The 18397-nt window shown below is 36.4% G+C and overlaps 1 protein-coding gene across 1 annotated transcript in view; it reads right to left on the bottom strand.

The window, feature by feature from the left end:
• The window catches only part of LOC124983261 (solute carrier organic anion transporter family member 1B3-like), an 80543-nt gene extending 77611 nt beyond the window's left edge, over positions 1-2932 (bottom strand). Inside the window, exon 1 of the mRNA XM_047550403.1 lies at positions 2803-2932. The gene's annotated coding sequence lies outside the window, so the exon portion shown is untranslated. The remainder of the gene's footprint in view (positions 1-2802) is intronic.
• Between the last annotated feature and the right edge of the window lie 15465 nt (positions 2933-18397).

Genomic DNA, 18397 nt, shown 5'->3' with positions numbered 1-18397 from the left:
GAATTAAATCCCTGTAAGTGGAATCTGGGGGTCAAAGTCTAAGAGAACTTATAATTTTGAAAGTTATTAAGTCCCCTACTTTAAAGAATAGAAAAATGAATCGAATTCTGCCTTTGATTTGCTCTTTTATGTAGAATAATGTGTTTTTCACTAAGGTTTACAAGATGTATTCTTATTCATAGACATTTATGTATCTGAAATATCTATATATGCAGACACATAGAAGTACAAATATTAAATGATTTTAATAACATACTAATTACACTATGTTTAATAAATGTTATAGTTACAGGTGATTCTCACTATTGGTGATAGTTATGTTCTATAAAGTTACTGAGAACATGGAATTGGCAAATGCTAAAAAATTATTTCTAGAGGAAATACAGGGTTAGATTTCTGTACACCTCTGAACACGTTTTCATCAACTGATCAATACATTAGCCTTCTTTTGTGTTTATTTCCCTTTAAAGTCATTTTGTTTAATATATACTCTTGCTTCATTAGCACTGAGTTGGTAACCACTAGTAATATTTAAGCTGAGGGAAGGTTATAACACACGTGTTTTTTCTGTCAGACACTCTTGCACATAAGAACACTGGGTAGCACTTTGGCACATTTTAAACAGTAAAGTGAGCAACATAAAGCGCCAAATTGCAAAAAAAAAAAAAAAAGTTTCAATAAATACACTATGAAAAGGACATTTGTTTACACTATGTGCACTGAAGCAAAAGGTAAAACAGGAACTCAAACTTTTCAGCACTCTGCATGCATGTTAATGACCGTGAAAGCCCAGCAGAATTAATGTTGGGGTTCCAAATAAATAGTAGTGAATACAGAAATTTGCTAATTCAGAATTTATGATTAATGAAGATCAACTGTAGATACTACTCATTAAGTCAACAAGGATTTATTGATTATCAAAACTATATAAAACACATATATAATACATATTGAATGAGAAATAGATAAGTAAATAAAAAATATCCAAGATATTATAAGTTATGTATATGTGAGTATAATATAAACATATGCATTACAACAGAAACCCATACCTATGCATTTCTAAGTGAACTCCACTTATGATACTTTTCACATGTGTTCCATGTTGCTGTACCTTGGTATGTTCAGTTTCTGGGTAGAGTGGTTTGAGCACTAAAATCAATAGATTGGTGGTCTCAAGGTCACAGGCAGCCCTTTGATAAATTTTATGCCATTTTTTTTTCCCATGAATATCTCTATTTCTGTGCCCAGAATGTAAATATTAGCAAAGCAGTTTTTATCACTTCATCCTACATTTGAAAATCTTTCTGAATTAAAGGTGAATGCTACTCCTTTACCTTGAGACTTTTTCTTTTTATTAAGGAGTTATTCCTAAAGGCTTGAAGGCTATTGTCCCCCACCCCTACCCTTGCTTAAGTTTCGATTAACTTCTGCTTGTCCAGTCTCCTGGCCTGCAGTTCATCCTATGCATACCAGGTCTACCCTCAGATTCTTTCAGGGAGGCCTCATACCATACAAAGTACAGATTGCACTTCCTATTGGAGGTCTCCGCAACCTAAACCCAGCCCTTGTTTTGGTCTCATTTCCCAGTGCACCCATAAGCACCATGACATGTGAAACCAGTGTCCCCAGAAGAAAGCTCTCAGCCCTCCCGCATGTTTCTTCCCAAACTGGAATGTCCTTCCTAACTGCTTAGTTGTAATTCTGCCCCAGATTGGCTCTCTTCCATATTGTCCCAGTTACGCCCACTTGAAGGAATCTCCCACACTGTTGCTTCAAGGGAGAATATATCTCTCTTAGACATTATTTTTCTCTGTATTTCCCCTTCTTTTCCAGACAGCAACTAGCACACTCCTCTCTCTTAGATCTTGGGATGAAACAGCAAAAAGTTTGTTAGGGAGGAACTTTGCTCCTCATTTCTCCCAAAGGTGAAATTGTAACATGGAACTTCACAGACTTAACTAAATTCCACACTTTATATTGGTAAGCCTGATTTAGAGGTAATTAACATTTTTTCTGAGCATGTTTTTTTTTCTGGGTTGAAATTAACTAACATTTAAGTCCATGAATATTTGGGACATAATATTCTTTAAGACAGGGCCACAGGCATCGAACATAGCAAGGCAGCTCTTTCTGAAGACAACAGCCAGTTCTTCCCCACTGAGGTGGGGAAGGGAGGGCAGAATGACTTCCACTTATCTGTGGCAAGTTTTGACTATCTCAGGGGTCATAGCAAAGTAGTGCAGGCCAAGTGCCTGGTTGCAAGCGTGTGCCTGTGGCAGTAAGGAGGAAAAGGGAAACACAGCACTTCCTAACTTCTCAGACCCTTCGTGGGGTCCGCCCATCCCAACTTCCATTGACAATAGCAACAACTGTCTTTAAGGACAGTCACAAGATAAGGTAAAATCAAAGAAACAGGGAGTCTACTCCAATAACTCTATGCAATTGGTGAAAATAAATGTCTAATAGCACATTTTAAGAAGGCAATCAGAAATCCATTTTTTCAGACTTGAAGTTCCCTTAGTCTAGAAAGTAATGGGAATAGAACTTCAAATTTTATTTCAGAATTATAATTATGTGACTTTCTACAATTTAAGACTCCCTTACCCTGAGGCACTTTTCTCTCCAGAAAGGAGAGTTAATTGGTTTTGAGGGTTTAGAACATAAGGGTATAAAAGACAACATAAAATTTATAGTATGTATCATGACCACTAAATCTTTTTTTTTTTTTTTTTTTGCAATTTGTAGAAATTTCTTATATAGAAGAAATGTTGAAATTCAAAAAAAATCAAATGTTCCTACCTGAATGTAGAATCCTACTGCAAATGCAACAAGTGATCCTTCATCTAATGTTCAGGGCCCTCTTTAAATACTTTGTTGGTTTTTTTTTTTTTATCAGTTCAGTGATGATTAACCATGTTAGGTCGTTGTGCTAAGCAAATAGAAGAAAATACAGAGTTTTTTCTAGGTGTTCACCCAGATTATATTTTAAAGGTTATAGTAATAAAATCTGAGAATTTATACATTTTGTTATTATTATTTTGTAAGATTTTGTCTCTGGGAATGACTTATAATTGTTTATTCAATTTACTTGGTTACATAAGACTTTTTTCTTTAGAAATAAATCCATCATATTATTTAAGGTATTTAAACTTTTTCCACATATAAAATAATTCAAGGCAATGTTTAAAATGTGTTTACAGGGGCTGGGGTTGTGGCTTAGTGGTAGAATACTTGCCTGGCATGTGTGAGGCACTGGGTTCCATCCTTAGTTCCACATATAAATAAACAAATAAATAAATAAAGTGTCTATTAACAACTTAACAAAATTTAAAAATAAAAATAAAAAATGTGTCTACAGGTCAAACTAGCATTCAAAAAATAAAATATACTCTCTATGCTTACACATGGAGAGGGTTATAACATGATGTGAAAGGACACTAATACTATTCTCATGGAATAGTAAGGTGCCCATTAATTATCAACTGGTTCTCCTAAGTGACACAATCAATACTATTTTGCAGGAAATATTCCTCACCCGAAAGCCTAAGGAAAGAATTGGTTTTTAAAATTGAAGAGCTTTTTTTTCTTTTAATAGAGATGAAGCTCATATAATTAATTCAATAGCTCAAACATTTTTGATTCCCTAGTAGGCCTCAGGCATAGGGCTCTGTTTTGGAAATATACTCATTTCCAAATAACATGTACAGACCCTTCTTTCACATATGTATGAGTGGTCTGTAAAAATAGATCATTATACAGATATATAGATTCATACATGAAACATAGTTAACTTTCATTCTGGCAGGAATATCGTTGGTATAGCTGCATTAATGTGTACTTAATTTCTTTGTTTTAGTTATTCGATAGATCACTTTTTTAGTTTTATATGTATATAAATCATAGAAAGATTCAAATAGTGTGGAGGAGAAGAATTTGGGAATGTGAAGGACTGAGAAGTAGATACTTGGACCTAGGAAAATTGGGGTACAGACTCCAAAATACTCCTCTGCTCAGTCCAGGTCTCCTAGAGGGTCTGTCAAAATAAACTCGAGCCCCAGATTCAAGATTCAGATTTGGTAGACAAGAACAGTGCTTTGTAAAATAAGCACTTTAGTTAATTTTTATGCTCTGCCAGATTCTCAGAACCATCATAGCAAAGACCCAAAATATTTTTATTTTTATGGAATTACTTTCATTCAACTGAGTCTGCATTTTGGGTGCTCTCAGGATGCTTTGTCTTCTCAAACATACACCCATCCAAGGCATATCAACTTGTTTTGGACAAATACATGTACAGAATGTTGATTAACAGTACAAATAAACTGAGGACCTAAGGTTGTCAGTGATGAAATTCCAGAATGTTTTCAGAGGTCAAAGAGCATTTGCCTCGTACTTCTCTCATTCTACCTCTTTAAGTAATTAGGCTGCTCTTCTTGTGTGACCTGTGATAAAGTAAGTGTGATCAGAGGAAAAACACTGCAAGGGTTCCCTCAGGATCAATATTATGCAAATAACCATGGATCGATAGAGTTGCAAAATTTGCTTAAAGGTCTATTAATATTTATTTTAGAGATAATCATCACAGTTCTGAAGAAATATCATGGTCTTTGAAGTCTGATAAATTAATGCCAAGTTGACTCTACTGCTTGCTAGCGGTATAATATTGATGAATTCTAACTTTTCTGAACATCAACATCCACATTTACAAAGTGATAAGTCAAAATATAGGGTAAGGATTTGATGTAAAGTGCCTTAGAGAGTCCCTGGCACATTGTAGACTCAACCCCTAATTAGATGCATTCTATACAATGCTTAACTTTATGCATTATAAATTATAAAGTAATTAATTTACATTAAATAAAAGTAAAATATCTGATATTAGTGCTCAGCCGGTATTTTCCAGTGGTTTTCAGCCTTGAGTTTTCTGGTGAGCACCTCTGGCATGTCTCAAGAGGGAGGCTTCAAGCTTAGCTCAAACCTGCCCCTTCCTGTCCCTTGGTGGTGGTCTAGAGCAGCTCCAGAAAGCTAGAAACTCCTGGAAGTAAGCCCCATGTCTCTTTCCCCACTGATGCTCAACTCTTTTGCATCATCATGGTTTAATTTATTATGATAATTCTTTCTCTCACATCAGTCACGCCACCGTAAGGTAGGGGCTACTGGATCACTCATGGTCTCCTGTCTAATCCTTTGGTCCTGTTTTTGTCCCTTGTCTCCATCATAACTAACCATAGTAAAATTACCCTTACCTTCAGTCGCTTCTCAGAATTTTTCTGCTTTACTTTCTTGCTGTTACTTAAACTTGGCCCTTCCCTGAAGACATGGCCTCTTCTAAAGCTGTAACAAATGGGAGCTGCCTTATCTTTCCCAGATATTGCTCCAAACCTGATGCACTTCTAATTTTCTTTACTTAGCTACTTCCTTTTCATTTTCTCATAGTTTTTCTTCAGAATCCACACTTTTGAATGTCATGTCAAAAGACTCCCTCACTTATCCCTCTCCTTGGTGGAATCACCTAACAATCCAGAAATCAATTCCACTCATTTCCTAACAATTTTATTTTTATTTATTTATTTATTTATGGCACCAGGGATTGAACCTAGGGGCACTGAATCACTAATACCCCCAGTCCTTTTTATTTTTTATTTTGATACAGAGTCTTGCTAAGTTGCTGAGGGTCTCCCTAAATTGCTGAGGCTGACCTTGAACTTGTGATCCTCCTGGGTCAGCCTCCAGAGCTGTTGCGATTACAGATGTGTCTACCACACCCAACTCACTTCCTAACAATTTTAAATCTTGGTTCAAAGGCAATCTCTCCAAACACTACTCCTATCATGATTTTCCATGATTTCAATGACCTCAAAGGGAATTCTTCCAGTACACAGTCTTCTTGGCTTTATTTTGTTTTGCTTTTCTTTTCCTTCCTTCCCCTCTTTAACTTTCTCTTCTCCAATGATCTTGGCTTCTACTCATTCCAACGAGCTTATCTTGGACTTCGTCACACCAACTACAAGCTCTCCATTATATCAGTTCCAGAATTCCATAACCAGTTCCACCAGTAACCTGGATCAAACAGTGCTTCCCTGGACAGGATTTATAATCCATAAAATGATTTACCAGGCATTTCACCATTCCTTATCTCTCGCCTGCCATTTCCCTCTGTACTACATTAAATTTCGTGGTCATGGTAATTACTATTAGGTGTCTTCAAGTCACTTTGATTCTCTTGCTTCTTTTTAATTTCTTAACAAACTATAACTCTGATTATATCCAACTTTTAGATGACTCTGCCCATTTTTGCATGAAAATATGGGTGAAGAAAAATCCTCAACTATGTTGACTTTAAATTTACATCTTGAAGCTCCAATGTATCTTTTATTTTGCCTTGCAATCATTGTGTACTTTCATAACCTACATCATATTGCTTTCTGAATAACTATTTTGTACCTTCATCACTTTCTTTAAAACTCTAACATATTTTTCCCTATTTTCATCTACAACTGATGACCTGCTTCACTGATAAATAGGAAAAAAAAAAGAAGGAAAGGAAGGAAGGAAGGAAGGAAGGAAGGAAGGAAGGAAGGAAGGAAAGAAGGAAGGAAGGAAGGAAGGAAAAAAGAAAGAAAGAAAGAAAGAAAGAAAGAAAAGAAAGAAAGAAAGAAAGAAAGAAAGAAAGAAAGAAAGAAAGAAAGAAAGAAAGAAAGAAAGAAAGAAAGAAAGAAAGAAAGAGGGAAGCATTGCAATGGCTCCCTCCATCTGTCCACTTTCAGGACCAGTCCCACCTCCCCACCTGGATGAACTGTCAGCTGCCCTCCATTGTGTGCCGGAGGGCCTCCTTTTCCTGTGTTTGTGAGGAGATAATCGTCCCCTTCTAAAGGCTTCCTACTAAACGTTCCCTTCATATGTAGGCATTCTGTCACTTTCTCACCTTCAAAACTCTCTGCTTTGATCCCAATCCCTTGGTAGGTTATTTTCCTATTTCTGCGCTATTTTGCCAGGGATTGGGGGAAGCCTCTTGAAAGATTCATTTATAATCATCATTTTAAGTTTCTTTCCTCACATTCTCTCTCAGTCTAATCAGGGTTTCTCCCCACCTTTCCACCTAAACTGCTTCCCACCTATATCATAAATTACCCAGACAGTGTCTGTAATTGTCTTCATGTGATCGGAACTGTTGGCAGCATTTTTCAGAGTTGCTCATTTCCTTTTCCTGGAAATACTTTCCAGGACACTATCCTTTGTACTTTTCGCCTAACTCACTGACTATTCCATTTGCATCTCCTTTAGTAAATAAACCCTTTACGTATCTATGGCCTCTTAATTGGAGCATCTCAGAATTCAGCCAATGTATTTTGGTAATTTCATCTATTCTCGTGACTTCAAATACTATCTACATGTTAATAATTCCAAAGTTTTTATCTCTGGTCAGAACCTTCTCTTGCAGTCTAGGTCTATCCATGGCATGACCATCATCTCCTTGTATTTATGGAATAGCTAGTTCATATTAATATTTTCTTTTCCATACTTCCCCTCCTAGGGTAGTCCCATCACAGTGAATTGTAGTTCTATCCTACCACTAGCAAACACACACAAAATGTCAGAATCATCCTTAACTCCTCTCTTACACTTATCTTAGGCTCTAATTTCAAAACACTATCCAGAATTTGACTACTTCTCACCACTGTCCCAGCTATCAGCCTAGTTCTGAATTACTGTGGTCTTATCACTCACTCCTTCCTGTAAATCTCAAAACAGCAGCCAGAGTCATCATGTAAAAACAGGTCATATGGCAGCCACATCAATGTTTAGAAAAGCTTAACTCACAATAGTTAAACTATGGAACCAAACTTGGTGCCCTTCAACAGATGAATGGAAAAAGAAATTGTGGTTTATATACACAATGGGCTATTACTCAGTCTTAAAGAAGTATGAAATTATGCCTTTTGCTGGTAAATGGATGGAGCGGAAGACTCTCATGCTAAGTGAAATAAACTAGTCCCAAAGAACCAAAGGCCGAATGTTTTCTCTGATATGTGTATGTTTATTCACAATAAGGGGTGGCTAGAGAAGAATAGAGATATTTTGAATTAGACAGAGGGGAGTGAAGGGATGGGAGGGGTACGTGGGTAAGAATGATAGTAGAATGAATCAGACACTATTACTCTATGTGCATATATGATTATGTGACCTGTGTAACTTTACAACCAGAAGAATGAGAAGTTATACTCCACTTATGTATAATGTGTCAAAATGCATTCTATTGTCATGCATAACTGATTACAACAAAGTGTTAAAGATCAAGTCATATTATGCTGCTTCTGTGCTTAAATTCTCTAATGGCTTCCCACATCACTCAGCATAAAATCCAAAGAATAGGATAAGAAATAAATTATATTTCTTAAATTCCTGTAAAAATAGAACCCATACTCACATATTTCTTTCTGAATATTCTCAAGATATCTCCATAGCTCACTGCCTCACCATCTTCTATTACCCACACAAATGATACTTCCACAGACAGGTCCTTACTGACCATTCCTTCTTATTATGCCCTCTGAAACTCAATATAGCTTTTTTGCTACTGTATTTTTCTCTCATTTTCCATCAAAGTACAAGTTTTACTCACAAGTTTTGTTTATTGTTGGTTTTTCCATGTCTCAGAGACCATAAATTAACAATACATAAATGTCAGAGGATCAAGGACAGGTTTTTGTCTGTTGTGTTCCTTGCTCTATCCTCTGTGCCTAGAATAGTGCCTGATCCCTAGTAGATACACCATAATATTTTTTGAATAAACAAATGAGTAAATGAAAATTTCCATTTAAAGAAAACGTGTAAACAATGAAGTGATGGTTAAAGCAAAGACTTAAGCAGGAAAAATATTTAAAGATGGTAAGGAAGCTGTCTAAATTGTATATGAAGCAGTCATTCAATCATCAATGGACGTGATGAAAATGTTGGAAACGATCAACAGCTCATTTTGGTTAAAGAGCCAGCATGGCACTGATGGACACAACATGATATGTCTATGAAAATTATACTCCAAGTCTTCCAATGGCTTCCTTGCTTACTTAGAACATATATTCAAGTTCTTCCCACATCCCACGAGAATCTATAGAATCTGTTCCCTGGTTCCCTAACATTATTTCCTGTGATCTTTCTACTCATTTATTACTTCCTCGTAACACAGGCCTCCTTGATATTCCATAAACATTCTAATCATACCTCTGCCTCAGGGCCTTTGCACTTATTCTTTCCTCTACTTGAAATTTTTGGTCTCCAGGTGTCCATTTTTCACTTCAATCATTTTTCTGCTCAATCATTGCAGTTCCACCAATGTCTGTCCTGACCTGTTTAAAACTGTAGCATTCATAATCCTCTATTCCCTGGCTCTACTTCCTCCTTAATATCTCTTACAACCACCTGATTTAATAAATTACATTTATATATTGTCTTCTCCTTACCAAAATATGAGCAACTAAAAGGCAAGCATCTTATCTCTTTTGTTCAGTCAGCATCTGGTACAGTGCTTGGTATACTGTAGACACCTAATAATGATTTTGGATAAATTAATCAACCACACCTTCAAGAACTCTCCATCGTCAACTGTGTGAAGACTGAACATGTCCAGCAGACAGAGATATAGCATCTCTTTTTCTATCTTATCTTTTAATCTTCTAGTCCAATGGTCTTCAATCTGAGATGTGCTATTCTCAGGGAAAAAGAGACTTTACAGAGGGTGTAAAAGCACAGATAATGTTTTGAAAACAATTAACAGTTCCATCAAAGATTAATTAGCACACCATAAGCTACATATACATAAAGTACACCACAATGAGTTTTTACATACACATTCACCCTTGAGACAAAGATAAGGAATAGGTCACTCCCCATCTCATACCAAGCTGCTGAAGTGCTGTAATTACAATAAATTTACATGGTACATAATTCAGCTTACATGGTACAGATTTTTATATTAAGGTAATCAAACTATAGTTATTTCTTTTTGTCTTCCTTCTTCTATCCAACATAATTGAGAGTCTACCATGTGATTGTATCGAGGGTTCATTCTTTTCTCTATGTGAATGAATATATCAAAATTTCCTTATTCACCTGTTTATGTAGACATTTGGATTGTTTCCAATGTTTGGCTATTACAAATAAGTGGCATAAACATTCGTTTAGAAGTATTTGTATAGAATAGGCTTTCAATTATCTTGAGAAAATTCTCAAGAGTAGTGGAAAACCTGGGTTTTATGGGAGTATATGCTCAAGTTTTTAAGAGGATGTCAAATTGCTTACTAAGGTAATCATGCCATTTTACATGCCCACAGCACATTAGAAGTTTCAGTTCCTCCACATCCTCACCATCAGTTGATATAGTCTAGTTTTAGTCCTTCTAAATGTGTAGAAGGACTATACCTCATTCTAATTAATTTTGGTCTAAGGTGTGAGACAAGGGTTCAGGTTTACTATTTTGCCTATTGCTATCCAATATTCAGTATCATTTGTTTAAAAATATTATTCTTTCCCTATTAATGCTGATTCAAAATCTTTGATAAGTACCAATTAAACATAGTTAAATATAAATGTTTGGAACTATTTTCACACTCTCTGTTCTGTTCCATTGATTAATGTCTGTATTTGTTCCAACATCATTTTATCCCAATTACTGTAGCGTCATAAGTCTTACAGTCACCATAAGTCTTCCTACTTTGGTCTCCTTTTTCAAAAATGTGTTGGCTATTTTAAGTCCTTGGCAATTCCATAAAAGTTTTTTGAATCTGCTTGTCAATTTCTGAAGAAAAAGAAAAGAGTTGCTTCTGGGATTTGGGAAGGATTTGCATTGACTCTGTAGCTCAATTCTGGTAGAACTGTCATCTTAGCAATACTGAGTCATAAAAATCCATGAATATGGTATAACTTCACTTAAGTCCTTCTTAATTTCTCCCTGTAAAGTTTTCTAATTCTGCTGGTAGGATATAGATCCTACACATTTTTTGCATATAATTTTAATTTCTGATTGTTTACTGCTAGTATATAGATATAAAACTGATTTTTTATATTGACTTATATCTTAAAACTTTACTAAACTCCAATATTTGTTCTAGATTTTTAAAATATGTATTTCTTGAGATTTTTAAAGGTAGATTACAATATTTTATAAAAAATAAAGACAGTGGCACTTTTTCCTTTCCAATTTGGATGTTTTTCCCCATGACTTTTTATATTGTCCGGGACCTCTAGTGCCATCTCTGTACAATCATATCACAAGATAGAGGTGGTGAGGGCAGGCATCCTTTCCTTGATCTTAATCTTAGGGGAGAAATATTTCAGTCTTTCATAATTAAATATAGATTTTTGTAAATTTTTGAGTAGAAGTTCCTTTCTATTTCCTGTTATCTTGGCAATTTTTTATTTTTTATTGTGAGTGGATGGCTTAACACTCAAAAATCAAACAGTTTAATTCGCTGTATCAACAGTATACAATCTTAAAACCAAAATTACTGATGGAAAGAGTGGAAACTTTCTTTTTTTTTGTACTGGAGATTGAACCCAGGGGTGCTTAACCACTAAGCCCTTTTTTATATTTTATTTAGGACATAGTATCACTGAGTTGCTTAAGGCCTCACTAAGTTGCTGAGGCTGGCTTTGAATTTGCAATCCTCCTGCCTCAGCCTCCCAAGTTGCTGGAATTATAAGTGTGTGTCACCATGCCCAGTTTGATATGGATTTTTCTTTTCTCAACTTTTTCTAGTCATCTTGAATCAACTCAGAATAATATTTTTTTTTCATATTCAAATGGTGAAAATGTGTATCCACTTGATTGCACCGTATGATATTGGCTTCTCTAACAGAAATCCTAAATGGGCTTCAGTTTTCTAATACATTCTCAATACTATTGACCACAAAATACTTTCCACATTTCATAGAGAACTCTTATTTACACCTTGATGACATAACAAAGAACAATCACAATCACCCAAATTGTCTTTGAATCACAGATTTGTCCTATCCTCAACTACTGCTAATTGAATATCTCTCAAAATTCCAGTTGTGACTATGCCTCCTTGAACCATCTTACCTGTTTTCCTCAAGTACTCCATGTGATTTGTGTCCCAAGGACTTCTTCAAGACTTCCAATGTCCTCTTACATACCTTGGATATATGTAGCTGCCTAACAATCTTTATAACACAACATGCTAGTCAATTCAATCAACCCCACCAGAAGACAAGATTCTAGAGAGCTGGTAGGTTTGGGAATAAGCAGAGACCTAGGTAGAAAGAAGATGACACTGCCTACAAATCAAAAATACAAAAATTTAAGTAGAAATCACCTGTACAGTATAGGCAATAGTAAAATTTTCCAGTCATTAGGTGGAAGCAGACTTCTTTCTGTAGAGATGAATACTAAGACTAGTTCACATATCTGAGCATGCTAAATCATCTGGCACTTTGCAGAGAAATTTCATTCGTCAGGAATCAGCAATCACCTCCTTCTTGGAGCAGTATTTGTGCAGACACTAATCCCTACTTAAAGGAGATTAGAGACCTTTATAAATTTAACCCATGCCTGGGATATTATGATATTTTTCTACACAGCATCAAAATATGTGAAGTATACTTAAATAATTAAAGAGCAAATCATCATCTGAATAGGTCTTTAATGCCAATAAGTTCATTGTGTTGCAGAGATTTGCTGGTAAAATGAATTCCTGTCTTGTCCTATTCTCCTCAGGAGATATTCTAATTTGGCTTAGGGTTAGGCTTGTAGAATAGGAGTAGGAAAGGTAGCTCCCCAGCAGCAGAGAAGGGAGTGAGTGCGAAGGCATATCTGCTTTAGTAAATGATATGACCTGTGAGCTCCTTGAGGGCAGGGACCGGTTTATAACTTTTGTTGCAAAGGCTAACAAAGTTCTGGATACTGATGGGACACCCACTATATGTGCATTGAACAAAATGGTATTTAAGAGGAGTTTGAATGGTCTCAGGATTTGATATTTCAGCGGAGTTCCTTGAAAAATTCACATAATATATAAAAGATAAGTTGAAGGACAGGGGAGAATGGTGATGTGGTTGGCTGAATAATGGTCCCTGAAGATATTCATGTCCTAATCCCTAAAACCTGTCAGTTTAAGACGTGTGACAAAAGGGGAACTTTGTAGATATAATTAAAAATTTTGGCATGGAGAGGGTATCCTGGATTATCTGGATGGGCCCTAGTATAGTCAAAAGTGTCCTTAGAAGCTAGTGGTAGAGAGAAATTCGACTACAGACAAAAGAGGTGATGTGATGACAGAAGCAGAGACCCGATCTACATACTTTTTACTTGAAGGAAGGGGCCATCAGTCAAGGAATAGAGGAAGCCATTAGAAGCTAAAAAATGCTAAGAGATGGATTATACTCTCAGATCCTCCAGAAAGAATCACTAGTTAACACCTTGTCTTTAGCTTAGTAGAACTTATTTTAGAATTGTGACTCACAAAATTGTAAGAAAAACATTTTTTTGTATTAAGGCACTAAGTGTGTGATATTTTGTACAGCAACAACAGGAAAATAGTATAGATGCTTACTGCCTTTTTTCACTCTTCCTCATTTCTCTTCCTGTACTGGCATTCCACTCCTACCTCTTCCAGAGACTCTGGCTGGTGGAATGTTCCATCAAATGCCTCTGAAAATTGTATGCCAAAAGTCTTCTCAGGTAGAGTTTGTGGCAAGAGTTGCTATATTATACCCAGGAATCAAGTCTCTAGGTTGAGTTCCAGGTTATCTATATATCTAATGAACTGACATTTACTCTGTAGAAAACTTTTCTAAATTCCCTCTGTTATTTTAGTAAATTTCCACATTTTATGTTGGGCTTGGTATTCCTGAGAGTGCACCTCAAAGATCTCTAACTTCATGAGTATAACCGACCAATGATCTCATGCTTATTTAATCCTGCCTTATTATCGCCTTCATGGAAGAAAATATATTTGAAATTCTAAGAAAAATCCAGTTTATTTTCTTTAATGGTGCCCCTTTCTGGAAATGTTTCCATTTGTCTGGACTATTGCCCATAGTGCTTTTCAACCCATTTTCTCTCCTCCCATTTCTCCCCACTTTCTCCTCTGATTATTTTTCTCCTTCCCTTCCTCCTTCTTCTTCTTTTGAAAACCATGAAAGGAACTATAATCAGTGTAGTTACAGCAGAAAGACTAGGGGACCCACATCCTTACCCTATCTCGGAAGGACAACAATGACTTTAAAGTTGTATAGAAAGGGGAATGAGGGCAAGGTTAGGGATTTGCATAACTGGAAGATTTTCACAGCTGCCAAGGCAGGTATCTTGAGCAGATGTGCCTGATACATCATTATCTCAGAATTGGACAGTTGGGGACCATGTCAGTGGCTACTGACTAAGGGGTAACTTTGACTCTTCACAAGATGTTTATCAATTAGACCTTGTTCCTGGGATCCAAGATAACTCAAAACAAAGAACACAGATGCAAATGGAAGCAGAAATGTCAAGTCTTTAATCCTGCTTTTAGTCAAACATCAGATCTTTGCAGATACAAATGAAGAGCGTAAGCCCTGATTATATTTCCACCATCTTTTGTCTTCAGTCTTGAGGAAACTAGTGTATCAGCAAATCTGGATTTGCAGATTTCTTGGTACCATGGTAAACTAGTCTCTAAAGAATGACCATTTAAGCAAAAAGGGTTAGATGTCTAAGAATAAAAGGTAGAAATCCCACTATAAATTATAAAGCAAAATATAAAAGTCCGAAGATATCCAACTAAATAAATCATGTAGGGAGTTCTCTTTCCTTTTGAATAACTCCAGGAGTATGGACTTAAAAAAAAAAAAAAAAAAAGATAATCAGGATCAGAAAAAAAAAAAAAAAGTAATTTCTTGTTTCTATCTATGTAGAAGTCCCTTGTTTGAAGTGTGAGTTCTGCCTTTTGTGCCGATGTGTCTGGTAGAGAAGTTTTAGTGTCAGGTGACCATGCAGGAGAATTCTTTCTCCATAACTTCTCAACTTTACTTATTTTAGGTAGGAACAACACAAGTGTATATATCAAGTTACATTTAAAAGGATCATTCTTTTTCCCTTAAATTGTTTTTGCATGACTCTTCTTTGATTTTTTTCCCACCCTCATGTTTATACATTTGTCTGTCATGCTTCCCTGCCCTATGTTCAAAACCAACCGACCATTATTTTTGCAAAAAATTAACCTCTTTTCTTCCTGCATTACAGTCAGCTAAGACTCCTCAGGGTTAATTTTAGGAATGTGGGACGAGCCTCTTTGTTCTTTCAGTCTGCAGGGATAGGCCAGAGTGTTGATGACAATACAGCTTCCCTTGGAAGTTTAAGGAACATTACCCTTTCTAGTGGAACATACACTGGTTGTCTTCGTTTTCTCTAGGATCCTTGCTAGCCTCCTGATTGGAAAGTTGGATGATTCCCCAGAACTGCAGGGCTCCTAGAGGGATCCCATCATTCCCTGGGTCCTGGCTAACCCTGGAGGTAAGGCTCTAAATATTAGCTTTTTTTTTTTTTTTTTCCTTAGCCCCTTTATTTTTGTTGACTTTGGTCTCCAATTCTTTGTTGTTGAGCAACCAGAATGCCCATTATACAAGACTTAATTGGTAAAAGTGGGTTTTAATTTTAACTTCTGTTATTTTATAATTACCCCTTCCATTTAATTGGGGTTGGTTTTAGTATTAGGAGTCAGCATCTACCTGTGTTATAGATGGTAATTTATTATCTCAAACTAACTCAGGTTATTCTGTTAGAAATTGTACTTTTGCAAAACAGTAACAGGGAACAGATGCAAGTTTTTACAAGGAAAACACAAAATGAAACTAATAAGAGCATATTCAGTTTTTTTTTAAGAGTTCTGAACCAAAAAATATAAATTTTTGAAGTAAAACTAATATACTTTGATATCTGTTTACCTCCAAAAAACTCATACTTTGTCAACTTCATTACACATAAAGTCTTTTTTAAGATTCTATTTCTTTTTTAATTTCTATTTCTTTTGAAAACACTTTTGAAGCCATTAGGTACATTTTATAATTTATCCACATCCTTACTTAGTTTTGCATTATATTTTTTTCTATTTGGGGGTCACAGTAAATATTTGTGACAAAAGTTGATCATTTTTGAACAGAATTTCAAATGTATTTAGACTATTTCCTTCCCAGCAGTTGAGTCACCTCCCTTTACCACTGCCTTAGATTCAGATCTCTTCCACACTGGTATTTAACAATGATATCATTCACCAACCCACAGATATTATCCTGAATACCCTGATTTCTATTCTGCTCAGACTTGACTAACCTAGAGATCAAGTTTGATTGAGGTGGTGGGGGAGGGAGGGCAGACTTTTACTGGCTTCTGCTTATCTGTGGCAAGATTTGACTCTTTCAGGGGTCATAGCAAAGCAGTACAGGCCAGTGCCTGGTTGCTTGCATTTGCCTGTGGCAGTAAGGAGGAAAAGGAAAACAGCACTTCCTAACTTCTCAGACCCTTCCTGGGCCCCGTCCATCCCCACTTTCCACTGACCATAGCAACAATTATAAGGACGGCCACCTTCCTAAAGTGTAGAAGGAAAATAACATTTATGGAGGTTCAGATTGTGCCAGGAAGCATGCTGACCAGCTTTATTTCTTCCTACCATTTAAAAAATACTATCTAGAGGATCTCTTCCTCCATCAGTCTGTCAAACTTAAGTTGAAATCATAAAAGTCAAGGTGGTTAAGTGAATTGGGGACACATTTTATTTATCTGTCTTTATCAACTAACCCCCCTGTTGGGACCATCTGAGGTGACTGGATGGGGGTGGGGCATCAGGAGCCCTGGGGCACCAAAGAACAACCAGTCAGACATCGACAGATAAACCCTAGTGGTGTCTAGCAAAGACCATCAATCAACAGAGTCCCCAGTCAACCCCAGGGGGGACACTAAACCCTCAAGCCTTCCCCCACCGATCCCAGACTACAAAAAGTCGCCTCGCCTGAGGCCCATTGTGACTTCCCCAGCTCTCCACTCTGGCGGGCTGGTGAATTTCGCCCTATTTCACTAAAGCTTTGTGCAGCCGCTTTTGGTCTGACTGCCCGCATCCGATCTTACACCCTCCTCCATTTATTACCAGATAAAATGAAATCAAAGAAACAGGGAATCTACTCTAATAATTCTCTGTAGTTGTGAAAATAATTGTCTTTCAGCACATTCTAGGAAGGTAACTAGAGGTCCACATCTTCAGACTTGAAGTTTTACTAGTCACAAAGTAACAGGAACCATATTTCACTTCTTATGATTTATAAATTATAAATGTATGACTGTACAATTTAATACTGTATAAACCTGAGGAACATCTATCTCCCAAGGGGATAGTTAATAGTTTCTGAGGGCAAAGATTATAAGTGTTTGGAAGACACAAAGCATAAAATTGGTAGTAAGTGTCATGCCACCCAAACATTTTTCCTTTGTGATTTTTAGGAATTTCTTATATAGAAAAAATATTGAAATTAGAGAGTCTCAAAGGCTTCACCCTGAACATAGAATCCTATAGCAACAAGTTAATCCTTTATCTGTTGTTCAGTTCCCTCCTTAAATAGTTGACTTATTTTTCTTTCTTTTTTTTTAATTTTTTAAATTTTTTTATTGTAAATAAATGGGATACATGTTGTTTCTCTATTTGTACATGGAGTCAAGGCATAGGGTAATGTTGTTTGATTCATTCTGTTATTTTTTTCCCTTCCCCCCCACCACTCCCACACCTCTTTTCCCTCTATACAGTCCTTCCTTCCTCCATTCTTACCACCCTCCTTATCCCTAACCCTAAACCTAACCCTAACCCTAACGCTAACCCCTCCCACCCCCCATTATATGTCCTCATCCGCTTATCAGTGAGATCATTTGTCCTTTAGTTTTCTGAGATTGACTTATCTCACTTAGCAAGATATTCTCCAATTTCATCCATTTGCCTGCAAATGCCATAATTTTATCATTCTTCATGGCGGAGTAATATTCCATTGTATATATATGCCACAGTTTCTTTATCCATTCATCAACTGAAGGGCATCTAGGTTGGTTCCACAATCTGGCTATGGTGAATTGAGCAGCAATGAACATTGATGTGGCTGTATCTCTGTAGTATGCTGATTTTAAGTCCTTTGGGTATAGGCCAAGGAGTGGGATAGCTGGGTCAAATGGTGGTTCCATTCCAAGCTTTCTGAGGAATCTCCATACTGCTTTCCAGAGTGGCTACACTAATTTGCAAGCCCACCAGCAATGTATGAGTGTACCTTTTTCCCCACATCCTCGCCAACACCTATTGTTGCTCTGTTCTTGATAATCGCCATTCTAATTGGGGTGAGATGGAATCTTAGTGTAGTTTTGATTTGC

Source organism: Sciurus carolinensis, chromosome 4 (genome assembly GCF_902686445.1).
Source record: "Sciurus carolinensis chromosome 4, mSciCar1.2, whole genome shotgun sequence".
Lineage (NCBI taxonomy): Eukaryota > Metazoa > Chordata > Mammalia > Rodentia > Sciuridae > Sciurus > Sciurus carolinensis.
The sequence above is the reverse complement of the archived record's forward strand: the minus strand, read 5'-3'. Positions and strand labels throughout refer to the sequence as shown.